This window comes from Canis lupus, chromosome 28 (genome assembly GCF_048164855.1).
Source record: "Canis lupus baileyi chromosome 28, mCanLup2.hap1, whole genome shotgun sequence".
Taxonomy (NCBI): domain Eukaryota; kingdom Metazoa; phylum Chordata; class Mammalia; order Carnivora; family Canidae; genus Canis; species Canis lupus.
Window position 1 is genome coordinate 9,672,254 of NC_132865.1, and position 23,262 is coordinate 9,695,515.

Consider the following 23,262-nt stretch of genomic DNA (forward strand, 5'->3'; position numbering starts at 1 on the left):
TATTTTGAAGACAAAGGCCAAAGTTTGAAAACTGTTCTTTCCTTATTTATATTACCCTCAGCTGAATTCTTCGAACTGCTAATCTTTTTACTGAATTTTGTGGCCTGGGCTTTTTCTTCTCTTTTTTAGGAAAATATAATAATAGATGAATGCATTATTGTGTAGAAGAGTTTCATATAACATGGAATCGTTCATGTAAGTCTTTCTGTTTGTCTAGGTTTTGCTTTAATAAAGTAAATAATACCTATTGATTCAAATATATTAGAATATTAATATATATTAATATATTATATATTATAATTATATATAATTATATATAATAAAGCAAATAATACCTATTGATTCAAATATATTAGAATATATTCTCATATTAGAATAGTCACATGACCTTTCAATATTGGCCATATAATTAGGAATCTGTGTGAATGTTTTACTGACAACTGGTGATTTAGGAGGGCCCAGGTTTAACATAGGGAGAGTTGACTTATCACTAGTATATATTAAAACCTTATTTGTGCATTCTTCATTTTAGTAGGGCGATGTGTATTTTGGAACTTATAAACTATGCTATTCAAGATATTTTATTTATGTAAAAAAACCCAAAAAACAAAAAACAAAAAACAAAAAAAACGTTTTGTTAAAACTTCCAGGAAGTTTGGCTTGGTTCTTGGGTATTGATATTTTTTGCCAAAATGCTCCTGGAGACCTTACATAAATGTTCAGAGTTTTAAGAAGTTGTTCAAGAACCACACAAATGACTGTCCTGATTTTGAAAAAGCACAACACAGAAATAATGCATTGCTCACAAAAATTATGAAACCATAAGAGAGGAAAGGAGGCTCCAGAATCTTTTAGCCTGAAATCCCAGGGATATAGGTTTGCCCCAAGCGTATGACACATCTTTGTAAATTATTCGTGGCTCCTTTCTTTAGCTTCTCAAAAGAAACCTTGGCAAACAAATAGTTAAAATCCTCTGGTCTAGGACCTCCCATTGCTCTAAAGGTAATTGATCTTATTTTTATCATTAGCTTAGCACCCAGTTAAACAGCAAGCACTATATTAGTCCTTGGAGTAACCCATAACTATTTTTTACATACAGAAGACCCTAAGTCATAACCACAAAGGCAACACCTCCTTCTTTGTGTGAGTTTTGCTGTAACCTCATCCATTAACTCCAGACTGAGATTTCTTTGGCTCCTACACCCTCCAGGCAGTGCAGTTGCTTGTGTGAACCAGGAACTCCACGGTCCTGACTCACCACCCTCTTCCTGGGCTCATCTGGTCCCCATACAGTGCCACGACATGCGCTGCCACACTCACCATGAGTCAGAAAAGCTGAAAATGGTTTGGAAAAAAAAAAAAGACAGGAATGGTCATACTTTATTCCTGGAATGTGTTATTATTAGTTTGATCCAGTTAAATATTAAATGAAGCTGGCATACTCAACAATTAAATCCCTATTTTTATTCATTTTATTTTGTTTCATACCTCATAGGAATAGATTCTTTGAACAACGTTTTGTTAGCGAAAGAAGACATTAAGACTTAGAGTTTCATCCTGACTGTTATCTTTGGTAACACATAAACTTCTATATATGTGAGACGCCTGGGGACTAGTCTTACTTCTCATCCCCACTGCAGTGGATCACTGCCTTCACAGCTGTACTAGAAAACAGGGCCTTTCGAAAGGAAGAGTTCAACCCTAGGACCAAACTTCCCTAAAGAAATTAAATTGGATATGCCTTTACTGAACACTTGCCATGTACGAAGGTGCTGGAAATCAGGCAAGGATAAAAATAAGACAGTTTTGGTCTTCACAGACTGACATTCCGTGATGAGTTTACAGACTCGTGTGATGTATGGGCATGACACATCTATACACATTCCTTTGGTGCAGGGCACTGTGTGGTGACCATGTGGTATTCCGAGGCAGGAAATAAGACTGGAATGCAGAAGCAGATCTTCACAAGACAGGTGACCTTGGGTCAAGGTCTTAAAGACTAGGAAGGCAAGAGCTAAGACAAGACAGTGCATGACTTGTTCAGAGAATGGTAAGTAATCCCTGGGTGACTGGAGTGTAGAGGACATGAGTAGAGCCATGGAGAGGGAAGCTAGCAGGGTAAAGATGACTGTCCTCAAATGATACATGTAGAAATTTAGTCTTTTTCTACAAAATGGTGGTATCCAATGTAGTGTGAGCAAGGACTGGTAGGCCACCGTTTATAATTTACTTTTTGTCTCTTTTTAAGTGTATATTTTTAATGTATTTTTTAAAGATTTTATTTATTTATTCATGAGAGACACACAGAGAGAAAGAGGCAGAGACACAGGCAGAGGGAGAAGCAGGCTCCATTCAGGGAGCCCAACGTGGGACTCAATCTCAGGTCTCCAGTATCACATCCTGGGCTGAAGGCAGCGCTAAACCACTGAGCCACCCAGGCTGCCCAATTTTTAATGTATTTTTAAAAATTTACCAATTGGTGGAACTGTAAATGGATATTTTCTTGGATTAATATACATCTACTGGGGATCCATAATTAACCTGTTCCCCAAGAGGGAGCACAATCAGAAAGCACGGAAACAATCGGTATGAATAACCACATTTTCTTTAGTCTCCAGTAGAGGATGGAAGCAAATTAATTTTGGAATTGGGTGATGGAGATTATGAGATCTGGATGGGTCTTAGAGGTGATATAATTTAACTTGGTTTCTACAGATGAACTAGAACCACTGACTATCAATGATATGAGCATGTTGGTGGAAGGGCTGGGTCTGGATAATCTATTTGCATTTCTACCATGGACATCCTCGCCTTTTAACAATATTCTATAAGCAAATTGAAATAAATAAGTCCCATGTTCATGGCATTGACAGATAAACCCCAAATAACCTTAGCTGAAGCATGAAGAAAAGAAGATATTTAAAAGTGTAGCCTAATGAACGAAATGTTTAAAAATATATATATTTTTAAAAAGCGTTTAAGGTAAAAGCTTGTTATCTGGAAAACCGTCATATGTGATAACCCCTTATTCTCCCAACCACAGATAACAGTATTCTGTTCTGTGGTAAGAGGAAAGTAGCAGGGAAGGCAGATAGTCCAACTCCCAGGGCCCCTGACAATCCTCAAGTCCTTGAGTCTAAGCTGAAATTCTTAGAATACATTACTTTCTTGTTTTGAAATTTACCTCCTCTTTTTCTCTCTCTTTTTTTTTTAAGATTTTATTTATTTATTTGACAGAGAGAGCAAGTGAGCACAAGCAGGGAGAGCAGCAGGCAGAGGGAGAGGGAGAAGCAGACTCCTGATGTAGGATTCAATCCCAGGACCCTGGGATCATGGCCTGAGCCAAAGGCAGACGCTGAACAGACTGATCCACCCAGGCGCCCTCCTCTATCTTTTTTAAAGTTAATTTTTAGGAAGAAATCACACTTAGGCATTACAACATAGAACCAGCCTTGAGGTGGAAGGCTTGAAAGTTTGTTTATTTTCTCTGATTTAGTTTTACTACAATTAGGTGGAGGGTTCTATTTAACTAGTTCCTTAATTGTTTCAGATACTCAAGTCAAATGATACTTTAAATCAGAGGCCACAAAATGGAAGCTCATGGATAGAATTTGACTCAGATAGTTTTTGTCTTTGTATTTCCCACACAGTTTCTTTTATAACTTAAAAATTTTAAGAAACAATATTTAATTTTGAAAATTTGAAGAAAGAACATCAAAATATACATTTTATCTAAACTCACCAATTTTTACACATTTTGCACATGTGCTTTTCTTTCTCTTTCTCCACACATACACACAGACCTACTGTTTTTCATGTTTTTAAAAAACTATTTAACAGCAGATCGCCTATATTTTACTCCCTAATACTTCAATGTGTATTTTCTGAGAACAGTAATAACTCTAGTACAATGATAACTTCTGTAACCCCAGTATAATAATGAAATTTAGAAAATATAACATGGATATATTTCTCTTATCTACTTTCCATATTTCACTTTTATCCACTTATTCCAGTAATATTTCCTAATGCAGCTTCCCCCAATACATAATCCAGTGCAGGATCACATTTTGGCTTCTTGTCCTGTCTGCTTAGTTTCCTCAGTCTGGGAGAGTTCCTCAGCCTTTCTTTGGTTTTGCTTGTTTCCTTGTGATGACATCTATGGCATATTTGAGAATTCAGGCCAGTTATTTTTATACATATTTTATACAGTATACTCGGTTTAGGTTTTTCAAATGTTTCCTCATGATTGGATTTCAGTTATGCATTTTTGGCTGGAATGCTACAAAGCAGATGTTGTGCCTTTCTCAGGGAACCATGTCTGACATGAGATGCGCATGTGCCCTTCCTTGATGATGTCAATGTTGGTTACCTTGCCAAGGTTTTGTCTGTTTTCTCCATTGTATTGTTACTATTTTCCTTTTTGTGATTAACTAAGTAATTTGCAAGGAGAGGTTCTCACATCATGTAAGCATCCTGTTCCTTATCTGACTCCCTTCCCCACCACAACTAAGCAGCCACTAATGATTCTTGCCCAAAGGGTTTTTTCTTATGAGAGTCATAAAGTGACGATTTACAAATTTCAATATTCCTTCTCTATATTAGTCAGCAGTATACTGTAAGAAAGAAGTTGACTTTGTTTTTTCTCTTTTGACTGTCTTTTCTTGCCTCCTTTCTTTCTCCTCTTTCTTTCTTAACAGTATGAACTCATGGATTATTTTTTATTCAATTTTGGTTTTTTAAAGTTTTCATTTATTGAGAAAGAGAGAGCAGGAGCAGGGGTAGGGGGCGGAGAGGAGGGGCAGAGAGAGAGGGAGAAACAGACTCCCCACTGAGCAGGGAGCCCAGACTCGGAGCTTAATCCCAGGACCCTGAGATCATGACCTGAGCCAAAGCCAGATGCTTAGCTGATTTAGCCACTCAGGTGCTCCTTATTCAATTTTGTTTCAATCTATTAGTTTTCATTTATTTTGATTCTCAAATTGTCCTAGATCTGTCACTTTCATGCTACCTACTTGTGTCCTTTTGATTTGGTTATTTATTTAGTTACTCGCACTCCTTTATATTCTGTCACAAGATATTCTAAGACTTGTTTTGTCCTTTCCCTGAATCAGCCCCAGAATCAGCCATTTCTAAAGCAAACAAAAAAATTGGTTTCTTGTAGTGTGGAATGATAGAAAAGTTTCAATTCTCAACTGGGCATTAAGACCATTGCTTCTGGAATGTATTTATTTTTCAAAGTCTTTCGGTAGTTTTTGGCTATTTGTTGCTGCTCAACAAGCCACTCAAGTCACAATGACTTGAAACAACAGCTTATCCATGCCTCTCACAATTGTGTGTGTTGACTGGGCTCAGCCAGGCAGTTCTCACTTGGGCTTCCTTAGCAGTTGTAGTTCAGTGGTGGCTAAGGCGGGAGTTGTCCAAGGTTTGACTGGAATTGACACCCAAAGCTTGCTAGTTGATGCTGGCTGTCAGTTCAGAGATCAGCCAGGACTTTCAATGAGGGTACCTCTAGGTGGCCTCTCTGTGCAGCTTAGGCTTCCAAAGCATGATGGGTGGATTCTGAGAACAGGTGTCCCAAGATTAAGAGAAGGAAGCAGAATTGCCTTTGCTCTAACAGGCAAAGTCTGGTACTGGCCTGATGTCTCTTCCTGAAAATTCTATTAATAAGAGTAGACACAGACAAGCCCAGATTCAAACAGGTGGAGATATAGATGCCACCTCTCTTAGGCAGACTGGGGTGGAGGGAGAAAAGAAGTTGATAGTATCCATCTTTCTACTGTATTTATATTAGAAATGATGAATTTATACTGATACTTCCAATTTTGTTCCAGCCCCATGGTGATCTTCCTTGCAGCTCCCTTCTTCTAGGTTGTTCAATCAGATAACACATACCCCAAATAGTTTCAGGATTGCTGCACACATGTCACATTTCACTATGAAACACAAACCCAGTGTGAAGAGATAAAGATTTGTTTGCAGTTCTTGCTTTTTTAGAATGAGGGCATGTAGTTTAAATTTTCATACAGCTTTACTGTGTTCTTATTGTTTGTTCAATTTTATATTTTTTATTGCTATTATAAATGTTGCTCTCTCTTTTTTTTTTTTTGCTATTATGAATAGGATTTTGTTTTCTGCAATATTGTTGAAGTTGTATTTATTTGCCCATGCACTATTTTTTAATAGATTGCTTGTGGATATTTTAGTTGGACATGCACTGTTTCACAGTCTTCACCACTACCCCTTATCTTAGATCTAGCCTGTTAGTTGGCTAACCCCTAAAGGCATTTGCATTTTTTTCAACCATTGAAAGAAATTTTTTTCCAAATTATTTTATAAAGAATCTAATGTAAATAGTTTTAGTATGTGAAGAAATTATCTGTAATGCAAATCTCATTACAATATATGTGTTTTACAAATTTAATTTTTATAGGTATATTTTTTTAATAAATGCACTGACCTCATAATTAATTCATCTTTATCCAAGGCATACAATGGGCCACCTGGTATTGCACCCAAGTTGAACAGTGGGTCTTGTAATTTGAGAAGATTCTCTCAGCTATGCAATAATAATTATATATTGCATGTGTATTTAATAAGAATTATTCTGATAAACTTTGCATAGAATGCCTTCATACTGCTTGGCATTTACAAATCCAGTGTCTTTTACGAAAGTAGTTTACCTCAGAATTTCCCACAAGTCCCACTTTTAACTCATTTAAAAAGTGAGCAAAATAGGTCCTTGAATACCAAAAGCATTTATAATAAATCACTCTTGAATACTTTATTAATAGACAAGGATCTAAAGCAATTATCTAATCATCTGTTAATTTTGAAGCATTTGTAATATGATGTTTTCTAACACCAGCTAATTCTCCAATTCTCCAACCTCAACTGGGTGTCTGACAATTCAATTTAGTTCTGACACTATCTCCCTGGAGTTAACATCAGATCTCACTAATTAAAGGCCTCAGTCCCCAAAGGCACCGCCACTTTTGACACCAGTCACAAGTCCCAGGCCACTTATACTTCTGATTGATTGGTGGTAAATTGCAGACTCCCACCACCCCGTCCTCAGGTTTGATAATTTGCTATGATGGCTCATGGAACTCAGGAAAACACTTTGCTCATGTTTACCAGTTTATTATAAAGCATACACCTCAAGAGCAGCCAAATGGACGAGACTTAGAGGACAAGGTGGTGGGGAGAGGAACACAGGCTCCCATGGCTTCTCCAGGTGCACCACCATCCCAGAACTTTAATGTGTTCATCAGCCTAGAAGCTCTCCAAGTCTTGTTCCAGAGCTTCTCTAGAGAGAGTTCAGTGTGTAGCAAGCCTTCCTCTTCCCAAGAAACAGGTGGATAGGTCTAAAAATTCCAACCCTCTAATCTCCTGGTCTGGTGATCAGGCTTATCCTGAGGTGATCTAGGGGGCCCCCTCCTAAGTCATTGCATTGTAAACTCAGGTGTGACCCAAAGGGGCTTGTTATGAACAGCAAAAGACATTCCTATCACTCAGGAAATTCCAAAGGTTTTAGGAGCTCTTTGCCAGAACTCAGGAAAAGGCCAAATATATTTCTTATTATATGACAAGTAGATATTTCACATATAAACTATGACTTCTTTTCCCCCCAAAAGTAACAGTGGAGAGAAAAAACCAAGTGGGAGACAACTATGAATAGACTGAAAGGGAGAAAATGAGATGAGAAAGTATGGAGAGATAAAGAGAAAAAGAATGAAGTGAGAAAAGCATTTATGTGCTTTAGGCAACTTTTTAAACTTTTTACAACATCCCACAGGTTTCACAGAATTCATTTGAAGCTGGAATTGGTTTTAACTCTGACTGTTCATGATGATAAAAGTTCTGGTCATTTTGAATTATCTTCTTTTTCTTTTAATGATGATGGTAGTGATGATGATAATGCCTTTTTTGAAAGATGCTGCCTACTTATTGTTAAAATATATATCAAACTTGGGGCACATGGGTGGCTCAGGGTGTGATCCTGGGGTCCTGGGATCGAGTCCTGCATTGGGCTCCCTATAGGGAGCCTGCTTCTCTCTCTGCCTGTGTCTCTGCCTCTCTCTGTGTGTCTCTCATGAATAAATAAATAAAATCTTTAAAAAATATATATATATATCAAACTTACCATAAATTTTGATGATTATTCTTACAAACAAGTAGTTCATTTTCTTTGTTGTGGAAAAGTCACAGGTATCTTTGAGTATTACAAGAAGACAAAAATTAAGTCCTTGAACTTAATGAAATGACTCAGGAACCACTTTAATGCAAGGCAATTATTTCAGGGAAGTTGAACTATCATAATCATTCATTAACCAATTGTAGAATGGTTCAGTGATGTTCTCTGTAGGAAGTACCTAGCCACCAGAGTCACATTATTAGTTTACACAAATAAACATAACAAATTTGCCTTGGGCTGGCTTGTCAAGTATTTAGTTCAATAAAGAAACATCACTTTTAAATTGTCTAAAATAGCTCCCAGAGGTAAATTCAGGAATACAGGAATAATGAAAGTAGGAACAGCTCTTCTCATTTAAAAGAAAACTCAACTAATTGTTTCTTCTCAGCTAGAGTCTCTAGTGAACAAATGAACAAGAACCAGTGTCTTTTGAGAGAAATATATTTAGGCAAATTTCTGTGATTACCGTGGTAGCAATAAAAAGTTATATTCATAATGACTTTCTAAATAATTTCGTCCGTCGCCTTCATTGCCATATGATTCTAAGAAGAGATATCTAACAGTTAATTTAAGAAGTCTGAATTTATATTGACTTTGTTCTCAGATTAGTAGGAAAATCAATGAGATAGGTGGGCAATGAGACCCTCAAAGAATAAAGACAACAACAGCAACGCTAGTAGCTACTATGCATTGCGTAGTTTGTCGGTGTCAGGCGCTGTTACCTTCCACCTTACCTTCCACTTCCTCAAGCCCTGTAAGGTAGAAAGAACCATAGAATCTATGTATGACTTTCCACTTACTGTTCCCTTTCTGTTCCGAAAGCTGCAAAAGAATTCGTCTAATCTTTTTCTTTTAATTCAAAGATTTAATTTATTTATTCATGAGAGACACAGAGAGAGAGGCAAAGACAGAGGCAGAGGGAGAAGCAGGCTCCACAAAAGGAGCCCGATGTGGGACTCAATCCCAGGACCCCAGGATCATGCTCTGAGCCAAGAGCAGATACTCAACTGCTGAGCCACCCAGTCATCCCAAATTTGTCTAATCTTTGGCGTTGATAGACTCAGTGATCTTGAAGACAGTCTTTCAAGCATATATTTTTTTCTTCAAAGGGCATTCTTCTTCATACCAAATAGCCCACATTTTTCTCTTCTGTCTTCTTAACTTTAAAATTTGCCACCCCCCCCCCTTGTAGATGTGATTTTCTGAAATGTACACAGAAATTCAATGACCTTCTAATGTGTAGATGATTGAGGAGGGAGCAATCACTTCCCTTGTTCTGGAATCTAAAATTTTATATTCTATTAATTGCTGGCCCAGCCTTATCACATTATTCACTGTTTTTAAGTTTTGATGGCAACTATAACATCAAATTGATTTTCACATGTGAACTTCTGAACTACAAACTTCTGTTTTTGTTTTTGTTTTTTTAAAGATTTTATTTATTTATTCATGAGAGACACAGAGAGAGAGAGAGGCAGAGACACAGGCAGAGGGAGAAGCAGGCTCCAGGATCACACCCTGGGCTGAAGGCAGCGCTAAACCGCTGAGCCACTCGGGCTGCCCTGAGCTACAAACTTCTGAACCACCCATCCTAGTTCTGTGATTCTTGATGCGAGGAATTTTTAATTTATATTTTATCATGTACTTAATATATATATATATTTTAAAGATTTCATTTATTTATTCATGAGAGACACATAGAGAGAGGCAGAGACATAGGCAGAAGGAGAAGCAGGCTCCCTGTGAGAAGCCCGAAGTGGGACTCGATCTGGGAACTCCGAGATGACACCCTGAACCCAATGCAGATGCTTAACCTCTGAGCCACCCAGGCATCCATGTACTTCGTATGTTTATTTGTGTTCTTGTATCTAATATATAACATTTATATATTATTTATATAGCCATCTTGCATAATATGTAAAAATAAGTTTTATATTTTACTTATGTTTGTATATTTATATGCTATAAATATTTACTTGCCTTATTAATTTTGTCATAATAGATCTGTTTATCATAATCTTAAAATCCATTTCTCTAACATATTTATTTCCTTCTGCCCTCATGTTATGTCAATGGTTACTGGTTCAGTGGATTTGCCAATTTGCCCAGTATTATATTTATGTCCTCACTGAAGTCACTGACCACAAAACTTTACACACACATCACAAACAGTCTTGGATAGTACAATGGGACTGTGCCATTATAAAATTTTACTCAAATTTAGATTTGTTCATCAATCAGTCTTCTGCTTGTATTACTATGTCGGTAACAGTATACTTTGCCAGATATCTTGCTAAAACCTTTAACATCAAAAATGGAAAACCTTTCTTAGTTAATTTCTTGTTAGCATTAATGAGGCTTTACTCCCTACATATTTTAAAAATCATATTTGTTAGAGAGTTTTGTGTGAGAGATTGATGTCAAGGTCATCGGTCTATAGGTTTACATCATCTACCCTCTCTTGCAAATTTAGAAAAATAATACCCTTTCTCCTGTCTCTGAGTACCTTTTATGAGAACATTTCCTTAAAGATCATGGACAATGGTTCCATGTTTAATCTTTTCACTGTACCCTGAGAGAGATTTCATCTAGCAGACCTAAGCTCATTTAGAATAAAAAAATTGTTCTCTAACCATTTTCTTCCCTCATTTCTGCTATAATTTCATTGCATTATTTTTAAGTTTTCTTCTCAATATCACAATCACCTCCTTGACAGAGCAAATAGAGAAAATGCTGGAATATTTTCTCTTTGTCATGAATTAACAGGTCGCTATTCACCATCATCATCACACCTATTCTTTATTTTCCTGGGACTGTACTTAGGACAAAAATGCGTTTGTTCATTCTTGATATTTTTGAAAGCCTTGGTTCATTTTCAACCTTAACCCTGGTTATATTGTTCTTCCAGTAGGCCCGTTTCACACTTTGTATTCATCTTCACTAGGTGTCATGATTTAATCTAATATTTATTGAATATTTTCTGTAATTATCTTGTTTGATATTCACAACATCCCAGGAGGTATGTATTATTAACCCATCTTACAAATAAGAAATTAAGGACATTGACCAAGTCAGGAATCTGGTATGCCATACAGCTGGACTAAAATAAGCAATCTTATTTCAGAGTCTGCACTCTCAACTGATATAATATATTGGCATTTCCTTCCATGTTTTTTTCTGACCTTTTAAAATCTGGAAAGTTCCTTTTGTAACCATATGCAGTAAGCCCCTTCTTATTATTAAAGGTATTAAATGTAGAATAATCTTGCTGCCCTCTTGAGTCACTTTTTCCCCTTTAAAGAAGATCTATGTCAGATTCTTTTAAACTTTTTCATATTTTATATGATATAATAAATGTGTATCAATTAACCCAAAATCTATCAAAGTAATGGTTAGCTGTTTTCTTTTTTTTTTTTTTTTAATTTATTTATGATAGTCACAGAGAGAGAGAGAGGCAGAGACACAGGCAGAGGGAGAAGCAGGCTCCATGCACCGGGAGCCTGACGTGGGATTCGATCCCGGGTCTCCAGGATCGCGCCCTGGGCCAAAGGCAGGCGCCAAACCGCTGCGCCACCCAGGGATCCCTGGTTAGCTGTTTTCAATCTGTTTTCCCATTTTGAAAGAATTGATATGATGTTGAATGCTTTTGACCAACCAAAATTATTGAACTGGTGTTTACTTGTTGGTGACATTTCAACAACATAACTAAATTATAAAATTTATCTTCTTGAGGGACCCTCTTATCCTAGACACAGGCAAGTACATTAAAGTAGGTGGGGAAATAGATACCACCACCACTCCATGGCAAACTGGCATTGATGTAGAAGGAGGAAAGAAGTTGACAGCAACCATCTTTGAAGTCAAGTTACTATGTAGCTCAGAAATGATGAGTATATACTGTGACCTCCAATTTCATTCCAACCTCACCATGGATGATCTTCCTTGCTTGATCTCCCTTCTCAGTTTCTCAGTCTAATAAAATTCACAAAATATTTTCAGGATTGTTGTATACATACCACTATGCAAAATGAAACCTACTGAAAAGAGATCAAAATTTATTTGTACTTTTAGATTCAATCTCAAGGACTCAAGTTCTAAGCAATAAGCCCAGGAAATTAATGAGAGGATTTTAAAAAGGCTCTTCAAAATAGGTTCCATCTATCCTCCTAAAAACATTCTTCTGAAGTTTGAAATTGTTTTTTAAAGATTTTATTTATTTATTCATGAGACACACACACACACAGAGAGAGAGAGGCAGAGATACAGGCAGAGAGAGAGAAGCAGGCCCCATGCAGCAAGCCTGACGTGGGACTCGATCCTAGGTCTCCAGGATCAGTCCCTGGGCTGAAGGCGGTGCTAAACTGCTGAGCCACCCAGGCTGCCCTAAAGTTTGAAATCAACCTGATATTTAGATCATTATATTTAGAAGAATATAGAATGTCCAATGCTTAATGAAAAGAAGTGCAAGGCAGGTTGAGATCACTTCAGTAGGTCAAAGAAACCTGAATGGACCATCTCCATGGAAAACTCCTGAGAGGGCCAAATGGGGCTCACGGTAACTCTAAACCTTTGCACCTCTGGGTCACGCTACGTAGGCTTTCTTTCCTCAAATGTTAGCTTTCTTCTTTATCATATGCTGACTTCTGGTTTCTATTTACCTGTCTGAACCATTTTGTTGGCAGGAGCTATTTAATGCCCTGTTCTGTCTAGGGCTTCTTAATAGGCGCACCTGTAAGTAATTGTATATTACAACAAAAGTGAACCAACCATTCTTTTGGCTCCATTCTTTTGGTTGATCACAGATCAGCCCTGTTGGCACAGAGCTCTTGGCCTACAACACTCCTATTGATTTTCAAAGGTGGAAAAGTGCCTCCCCACCCCCATTTTGAAGGAAGGTGTAGTGAAGCAAAACCATCTAGACATGGTATTTAGCTTAGCTGAAATGAGAGCTGCTGATCCACTAGTGCTAATTAAAATCAATATTCTAAACAATGAAAGGCCAGGCTCACCTAGGAATATAAGAAACTTGCCAAATGCAATGCTGTACTGACAGGAAGAGGCCAAGCTCATCCTAAAAATACAGGCTGGGGGAAAACAGCCAAGAATTTAGTAAGATTTGGCAAACTTTATCCAGAAAATGTATCTCATAAATTCAGTTTTGATCAGAAGTAGAAATCTTGTCTTTATTCTAATTAGCTCCAACTCACATTCTAAGGTTGAGAAATAGGACAAATAATTAAACCTCTTGGAAAATCCCAGGAAATTCCAGTCTCGATTTCCTTACATCACTTAGAAAGCCCTAGAGTTCATTTAATTTTGAAAATAAATTTCAGAGTAGTTAAGCCACTTGTTATCCCTCACACAGTAAAGCAAATATTAGGTAAGCAAAGAATCACTATAATCTACTCACACTGGAGATGAATCACCTACTACTTACATGATGTATACAAGTATGTGAGCATATACTGCTCTTTATAGGAAAACCTTTCAGCCAAACCCAGTCCGATGAGACCTCACTACCCTGGTCTTCAGTTACTGACTCAGCTGGGGGCTCTGATTCTTTTTCAGGTTGTCATCACCTTAAATCTCTGAAATCAGAAATGAAAACCTTCAACATTTTATCCACACATCCTTATTAATAGAAATAGTATTACGAATGAAGTTTCCAATATTTTCCAGGACGAATGTTCTTTTCAGTAAATGGTCTCTTGATAATTGCTCTGTGAGCATTTAAACACTATGATTACCGTTCTTAAAATGACCAGAAGTCATTACTCAAAAGCTTCCTTACTACACAATTACTAGGTCATGTGCTTCTCCTGTGCTTTTGTGCTACTCCAGCATGATTCAACTTTTGTTGGGGAAATTAGACTTTGTTTGTGCCAGCAGCAAAAAATCTGTCTTTTATGAAAATCTGTAAAATGAAAACTTGCATTATTTTTATGCAATCAAGCACATGGAAATAAGTATTAGAAGTATTGAACTTTTGGTCTGTTACCAGATATTAATTATTGTGTGCCACGTCTAACGTTGTGATAGGGATTAGTTCATATCATTTCATCTGGACATCATCCTCTGAGGTGGATACTAAAATTAACTCAGTCTTGAAGAGAAAGAAATTGTTTAACAGGAATTCCTGTGTCATCCAAAGTCATGTGTCATCAAAAGTGAAGCTATTAAACTAATTCTTGGAAAAGATAATAGAAGTCCTAATAGTAGTGGTGATAATGGTGAGGAGGAGGCTGATTACTTAAGAGGTAGAAGGAACCGAGGGGCAACTGGAGAACCCCTTGGTTGATGTAGCTGGGAAGGCACCAAAAAATCAAAGAGACTCAAGCCATTTCTAGACTTTCATGAAACCTGTCTTAACTCATCAAAAGTTATGCTCTACCTCAAGACTTCTGGGTATGAATTTAAACTTCTCTTGGGGGTTCTAAGTCACTACAATAGATTTGGCACTGATGTCTCGAGTGGGTCTCTTCTTTACAAATCTCCCACTAAGCTCTAAGGTCATCTGGGGCCTATGTACATAGGCTCTTATTTCTCATCTCCTCCAAATGGAGCCAGCTATCCTAGAAAAGAGCACTAACCAATGGAAGGTTAAGAGATGGGTGACAGGGAACAGAAAAGTGCAGAGGAAGACCAGGGATTACCATAGTGGAGAGGAGTCGCCTGCTACTTGTATGATGACATCAGTATAGGCTCCATTCCAAAGTTAAGGCTCTCTTTGTCTGACAAAGGGGAATCAGGCCAATGATCTACAAACCAAGTTTTTTGGGTTTTGTTTTTCTTTAAATCCCAAGCTTAGTGAGGATTAGATCCTAATAAGCTACAATTTTGTATTGTGTTCCCCAAACTAGAAATCACAATAGAGATGTTGTCCTTTGTTCCTTGTCAGTGTTGTCAGACTCTAGACTGTACACTAGCGTTAATCTTCATGATCACTGAACTTTCTATCTCTGGTTACAAAAGCTCCAGGCTGCATGTATACAAGCCAAACAATAGCCAGGGAAGGACAAAAGTTCATTCATGAGACAGTGTCAGAACTGCAACAGAATAGAGAAACTATTTTTTCCCCCTTTCAAATGGGGATGAAACACATGCTATAGATTATTCTCATTGTCTGTGCTGTCACAAGGGTGGTTAGTGACAATTGCAGCTCATAACTCTTTCCTTCATTCCTGGGGCTGAACATCCATTCAGACCATTCAGTGGGGAAGAGGTGGGAATGATTTTACTTGAACATGGATGATCAACAGATTCTTGCTTGATTTTGGAACTAGTTCCACTTAAGAAGCATCCTTTCTGATGTTAAAAGGTTTATAGTTTGATATTTAATATTGTATTAACTTATAATTTTTTTTGTTTTTTTTTTTTAAGATTTTATTTATTCATGAGAGACACAGAGAGAGAGAGAGGCAGAGACACATGCAGAGGGAGAAGCAGGCTCCATGCAGGGAGCCTGACGTGGGACTCCATCCCTGGTCTCCAGGATCACGCCCTGGGCTGAAGGCGGTGTTAAACCACTGAGCCACCCTGGCTGCCAAACTAATACTTATTATTAAAGCTGTCTTTTGATAATATTAATAATATAAGTAATATAATGATAATTATATGTTTTACTAATATTTTAGAAAGATTTTTTTTAAATTTTTTATTCATTTATGATAGTCACAGAGAGAGAGCGAGAGAGAGAGGCAGAGAGAGAAGCAGGCTCCATGCACCGGGAGCCCGACGCGGGACTCCATCCCGGATCTCCAGGATCGCGCCCTGGGCCAAAGGCAGGCGCCAAACCGCTGCGCCACCCAGGGATCCCTATTTTAGAAAGATTTTACATAGGACTTCTAGACATGAGATAAACAAAGCCACCAGTCTCACTCTGATATAATGCATAAATGGTTAAAATCCCCTTCCTTGTCCTGTAACACCCATCAGTTGGATTCTGGTAACAGCTAAGGGTTTAGTTGTATGAAAGAATATCTCTAGAATTCTTCAACATCCTGGGAGAAGGTCAGATTTGCCTGTTTCAAAATGTAGTTGAGCTATGTCACTGCTTCATTTGACCACCATTTCTCAAATATGTGTTATCCTAAGCCAGTTCTGCAAACTAAATATAAAAAATTTTTCTTTTTACTAATCCATTCGGTCCTTTATAAAAGACTTTCTAAGTATCTAGTGGGTGCCAGGTGCTGTCCTAGGGCTGGAGATAGAAATGATTGAGTTATTATCTCTAACCGAAGGACCTTAAATATTTTGGAAGGTTAGTGCTACTAATATTTATTGGGTACTTAATATGTGCCAGGTGGTTTTCTAAGAAATGTATGTGTGTAAGTTTTTAATTTAATATATTATAGTATTCTTCTGAAGATAGATATATTCTTAATTATTATTATTATCCCTAGTTCACAAGTGCAGGCACAGAGTGACCTGCTCAGGGCTACATGGGACAGTAAGGGGTAAAGAATTAAATGCAGACCATTTGACCCTGAGTTCATGCTCTTAAATGCTATGCAGTGATATAAGGTGGTGCTATGGGAACAGCAGAGACAGTGTCTTACCCAGGCTGATGAAGGAAGCAGGTCCAGGCTGACTTTCAAAGTAAAAGACTGAGTAGGAGTGGCTAGCAAAGGAATGAAGAAGAAAACGTAAGGACCTAGTGGAGATCAACAGCAGGAGCGGAGCCAAGGCAGGGAGTGCCACACAGCGAGATGAAGGACCATCTTGAGGCCCTGCTGCTGGTGGCGGATGGAGTTGCGAAGAAATTGGTGTCAAGAGGGAGGGGGATGGTGGCTGGCCTTGAGGCTGGCAGGTGGACCCGGTGGACCTCTTTAGGGAAGTTGAATCTTTTCCTATTCCTGATCCTGAACTACACGCTGTATTGCTTTGTTTTGTTTTGTTGTTTTCTTGTCTGTTTATGTTGCTTTGAGCTACGTAAGCTCAGTGGCTCAGTGAGTAAATTTACATTTACAGTAAAAACATTTACAGTGAGTAAATGTCAAGTCACTTTTCTGAGGCTCAGTTTCCTCATTATAATTTAAGGAGGTTGGTTTAAATGACAGCATAGATCCCTTCTAGTGTTGGGGTTTATACCTGTGTATCTTATTCCTTTGGTCTCTTATTTGTGTGATTAAGTTCTTGTAAACCTAAGCTTTACCAAGTCTATCTCTGCCTCAGCTCGATATGGAAGCAAAGTCTAGTGCAACCAGTGGTAATTACAATTTGAAGGAGCAATGCTCCCCTTTACTCAATTTCAATGTAGGAGTTGGTGGGGATGTGAAGGGATGACATAACAGTAGTAGAATTACAAGTTAGGGATACATGCCAGTAAGACCAAATTATATATTATTGAGGCAAGATTCTCATAAAACATCATTACTCTAGCGTGTGCTAATCCTTTGTTCTTTGGCTTTCCCGATTGCAATGAACTCTGGTTCAGAGATGCAGCTTTGTCGTGTCATCTCTTTTACTCAATTGCCTCATTCCCATTTCTCGTTCTGCCAAAATTACGTTGTCCTGCAACCTCGTCACCTCTGCCCTCCCGGTCTCTTGTCCTCATCTGTGACCTTTCTCTGTTTGGGGCCCTTGCTGCAGAGTTCACATCTTTGATCTGCCCTGTGACAAAACTATTTTTTCTCTCTTATTACAGTCAATGAGCTTTGCTTCCCACTCCTTTAAGTTTAGCTTAATCTCTTTCATGTTCCTTGGTAAAATTAGAATACATTTCCATTTTGCCAGTAGTTTCTTAAAAATTTCTTGTTTGCAAAAACTTCACGGTCAGGACTCACAAGGCATATGTACAAGAGTAGATTTTTCCTTCATCTCCTAGCTCTCTCTCCGGCTTCTTCTCTCTCTCCCTCCTCTTTGCGCCTTTCTTCCCCACCCAGAAAGGATGTAAAAGATCTTAAAAAAGAAATATGGTACAACATGACTAGATCAAATGAAAGTAACATTCTGTAATTGAGGAAATCAAGTTAGAGGGGAAATTAAAAAATCAGGAATGAGGCTAATTTCAAAACAAGGGTTAAGAGGTTCTTCCCACAGGTTAAGAGACAAGACACACATTTGGCTCTAAGCAATCTAGCCCCTAGTGCTTAGGGGGAGACCAGATTCACCGCATCCAAAAGATAGACCCAGATGCAAGACAGTGCTTCTCAGTGCTGAGAGAATTGAGAAAATTTCTCCCATGGACCCTCCCAAAGAAGATACACTATGGACAGTGTTCTCAGCAATATCCTTAAATAAAGCCAGAGCCACACATGTGACTTTCTAAAGATCTATATTTTGGAGGCTGACATCATGCCAAAGCCAATTCAGTAATTTTAGAGGGCTACAACGTAGTCTTGATATGCAGCTCTGTACTAGGCTAGTTAATCCAGGGATAGATTTTAGAAGCTAGAGAACAGCAATGTGCATTCTCTGCTTCATTATTCGCAAGAGGCGATGGGGTGGAGAAGGAGAGAAGCTTCCATGGCCAAATGAATTTGGATTTGCAAACTCGCTTTGAAGATTCAATATGTAGGTTAGCATATAAAGAAAGGCTCTGAAAAATCCCATGGTAAAGAAACATTCTTACCTTAGTTCAGCCTACTTTTTGTTCAAATATATTTCAACATAGAACAAGTTTTTATTACCATTTGTGTCGTCTCCCAGCCCATTATTTGGGCCACTTCACTATGTTCAAGGAACAGATTAGTCGTTAATAGTTAATTGGGTTAATCACACACAAATGTTTACTTTCTTTTACACATATTGGAATATATCAGCTTCTAGACTGTTACAAAATCATGGTAGAAATTAGGTGAAATTGAATTAAATCTCACTAAGGACTTCAACGATATTTTACTTTGGGTCAAACAAAAGCTCTTCCTTTTAGAATATAAGAAAATGTCCATTTTGTTTGTTTGTTTTTTTTAATGACTACTTAAAGTACTACGGAAGTCAATTTAACCATACTCATTTACAATTTTTCAAATATTCTGAACATAAATAAATTTCAACTGCTAGTAGTTGAGTTTTTCTGAGCAAAATTTTTTTTTTCAATTAGCTAATCACTTTTACATATCATAAGGCTGCACCATGATTAAGCTTTTAAGACAAACATTTCTTAGATATGCACCAAACACTTTCAGGAGGACTTGTATATTTAATTTCTAAGTAGAAACGAACAATTAACAAGAAGTCTTATCTTAGTTTCCCTTTTCAGTGTAAAGAGACAGGAAATTAATAGAAGATATTTAAAGAAACACTGTTGCATGCCTTCTGGCTCTATTATTAGTTGGGCAAAATTCTTCCTAGGTCTATTTTTTTCCCAAGCAAACAAACAAATAAACAAGGATCAATGAATGAATTGTATATGAGTCAGAAATTCTCCCCCAAATATTTCCCAAGCAGCACCTTTGCAAAATTAATTCTTTTCCATGCTCAGTCCGTGCTCTTTCCTTTGGTTATACAAACATGCTATTTTGGGATCACTATTTATCTGAGGTATAATGCAGATTCCAGCCTATCTTCATTTTTAGAACCCACATAATAATTAAATTCTCTACTGAGAAAATTACTAGGCAGAGAGAAGAAATCCTTCTTTACTCCACTAGACTTTCTTGTTAGAAAGAGTTTTGCACATTGGACATTTTTTAAAAGATTGTAGACTATCAGTTGAAACCTCTAGTGAGACATATACTTTCCTTTTGGAAGGTTATGGACAATACAAAGTATTACAACTGGAAGGGATCCTACCCCATAATTTTATAGATGCAGAGACTGAAGGTTAGGCACAGAAAGGGATTTTCCCATGATCACATACAAGTTGGTGGCAAAAATAAAAACAAAGCCTCGATGTTCTTATTCCTAACCTGGTGGTTTCCCCATGACGGCGCGCTGATGATTTTCAGAAATCCCTATGGGCAAATCAATTTTTTTTCTGTTGATGAAATAGGTTTCTAAAAGCAGGAAGTCACAGAGTTTCTAAGTATTTATTAAGCACTGACTATATTTGTAAATAACATGGTAGCAACACAGTGAGTCAGAATATCCCAAGATGTGAAGTGATTCTGGTGTTTGGAGGAAGCTTACCACACTCGGTGCATTTATTAGACTGAAGAAGTACACAAAATGCATGACTATCACATTGATCATCTTCGGTCCTCTTATTCTTAACGTTCAACAAACATCTTTATGTCAGTGACATTGAAATACTCATCTTTAGCCCAGGTCTCTGCCCTGAAGTCTAGCCTCATAGCTCCAACCACCAATGGACCGTCTCTCCTCTACGTTCCTCAGGAGTCTTAGGTGATATTTGAACTTATATCTTGAGCCTTCAATCCTGTCTTTGCCCTGCCCTCATCAGCTCCACAGTGTCCCAATCTGGAAATCTGGATATCCCCCTGATGCCTTCCTTTTCCCAAACCCTCACATCCAATCAGTCACCAAGTCCCAGAGCCTTAGTATCTTTTGCATCCACAACTTCCATTCCATCTTCCCTGCAGAGCTTTAGTTTGAGCCATTTTTGCTGTACTGCAACAGCCTCCTAATTAATTTCCTGCATCTCCTATCCTCTTTCAGACCACTAATCAATCTTCTATTGCTTAGGCAACAGGAAATTCCATACTATATATACTAGGTTATCAGGACCTTTTAAAATTCTATGTAATCCAGCAGTTACCATAGATCCTCTGCTTAAGGAACTGGCTAATCCTAAAGGCATTAGCTGCTGGTTTAAGCTGCTGCTTGAGTTCAGCACTACTAATACATTTTCTATGCTTCCTCCTTGTTTCAATAAATACTATAGGAGAAAGAGAAGGGGAACATAGCAGGTATAGTTTGGGCTTTCTGGACATATAACTAAATAGGTTTTAATAATTTTCATGAAGCATATTAATCTCATCACTTACTTGGGAGCAACCTTTATAGGTAGATATAGAAAGAAAAAATAGAAATGGCGCTATCATCTGTCCTCCCCCTTAGAAATGTTTATTTAGATCTAAGAAAGGCGTGAAGTCAGCAATGTACATAAATGTTAAGCAAATGAAAGTTTATGAGAAAGGATTATAAAAATGAATTCACGTTGTGGTCTTTGGGAGAAGTTCTAGAATGCATGAGTGTGGGTGTACAGGCACGCTTATGTGTGCATGTGTGGTTGTCTCATTTTCTCCCATTCACAGCAAATACAGTTTGGAGCCATTGTTTCATCAATATCAAGATGGTGACAGGTCTAAATTCTGAAAAATGGCAAATGTACTTTCTGGAAGTTACAATGGGAATAAAATGCTCACACTCTTTATGCCCTTTACTGTAATTCTCCTTAAAAGTTCACTGATTCTTTCCCTTTTGTAATTTCTTTTGCCAGTATTTTTTTTTTAAATCATACTTTTTCTTTGAAGAAATTGAAGAGTTAATGAATGACACCTGCAATAGCCAGGCAGCCAAATAGACCACAAGGCTTTCATAATCCTACCAAATAAGACAAGCACCTGGGACTACAAAAAAGCATGGGGGCTTTAATCAATAGAGATGTGTTTTATATCTTTCCAACCCAAAACACTGCTGAATAATTTATATGATTCTTACTCAAAAGAGGAAACCTTAAAAATTCATCGGAAGTCCCTCTTTAGGTAACTGTTAGCCTCACACAGCCCAGAATCCCTCCTTTTACTTTTATTCCCCTCCCCATTCTAGAGTATTCTAAACAGTTAATATACCTGGGAAGCCTCACAACACTCATATCAGATTGGGTATGAGAAAGCACATAGGCAGATACAGGAAATTAAACAGAAGCAAAAATAGATCCACAAAATCACAGGACTTTCTGAGTTTGATAAGAGTGTGCAATCCAACATCCTCATTTTATAGAGGAATTAATTTTGTCAAATTTAGTTTCCAGAGCCAGGCAAATAGATATTAGTATTATTTTGTTATTATTATCACTATTATCATTATTATTTCATTGAGGGCACTGGGACAGTAAGGGTTATGGGAACTGTTGAACCCAGGCCACATGTTCTGATCTAGCATTTTAGGAATGCCCGTGTCTAAGCCCCTCTCATTAGCTTGCCTCTGTTAAGGTTAAGCATGTAGGAAGTGAGGAGAATGGTTCTCTACAGGTCTGGAAAGGTATAGGAGGCAATTTGGGGGGAACTGGGAAGATTTTTATCTCAAAGTTCTGCTCCACTAATTTGTCCCATTGCTTGCCACTTCCTGCTAGAGGATTAGACTACCTGGCATGATGAGCACATAAAGCAGGTTACACACGGCTTCAGACTTTTGTATCAAAGGACTGGCAGGATCACCACCTGCCTTATTTCCTTTTCTCTCTTTAACTTCCAACCTTCTTCCTCCTTCCCTTTGTTTATTTTATATTCTTTCTTTTTTCCTTTCCTTTCTCTTGTGTTTATCAGTGTCCATCATGTGCCAGGCATTGTAGCAGGTATTGCAAAAAGGAAGATTAGAAACTCCTTATCTGCCAAGAGTTCAAAGTCCAGGGGGGAGGCTAAATATAAAAACTGAGTTATGAGGAAAATGCAATGCCATACATGCTAAATAGAGCTCCTTGCAAAGAATTATGTGAACCTTGAGGAAGGAACACCTAACAAGGGAGTTGGGTTGAAAGGTAGAGATAGCGTGGAAACGATCAGGAAAAGCTTCAAAGATTTCAACAGAAAGGACCATGTTCATTTCACAAGCAACGTGCTGAGGATTGTTCTAGGTGCTGGAGATGACTGAAGGAAACAATCCTCTCAATTTGCCCAGGACTTTCTTGGTTTTAAAACTAAAAGTTTCACATCCTGAGTTCTAAGCAAACCCAGATGATTGGCCCGTCTACTAGGGACAGAGTGGCAAACGAGACCAAGGCAAATCTTTGAGTTTATAGACTTCTGTCTAGCATGGGGAACACACACTAAACACATAATTCCCATTTATGTATTTTTATTTACTTACAGTCATTTCAGTGATAATTTTACAGTATTTTAGTTAGTTGTAATCTAAGAAAGAAAATACCAGTTCTGTACGTTAGAGAATATTTCCCTAAAGAATGTTTAAGTTGAGGCTTTAAATAGAAGTAGGCATTA

The 23,262-nt window shown here is 37.7% G+C and overlaps 1 long non-coding RNA gene across 2 annotated transcripts in view; it reads left to right on the top strand.

Annotated features, from left to right (window-relative positions):
- The first annotated feature begins 1,930 nt into the window (after positions 1–1,930).
- LOC140619942 (uncharacterized) overlaps positions 1,931–23,262 on the top strand; it is a 44,692-nt gene continuing 23,360 nt past the window's right edge. For both annotated transcript variants that reach the window (XR_012019704.1, XR_012019705.1), the window contains exon 1: positions 1,931–2,050. This is a non-coding gene — a long non-coding RNA (uncharacterized lncRNA). The remainder of the gene's footprint in view (positions 2,051–23,262) is intronic.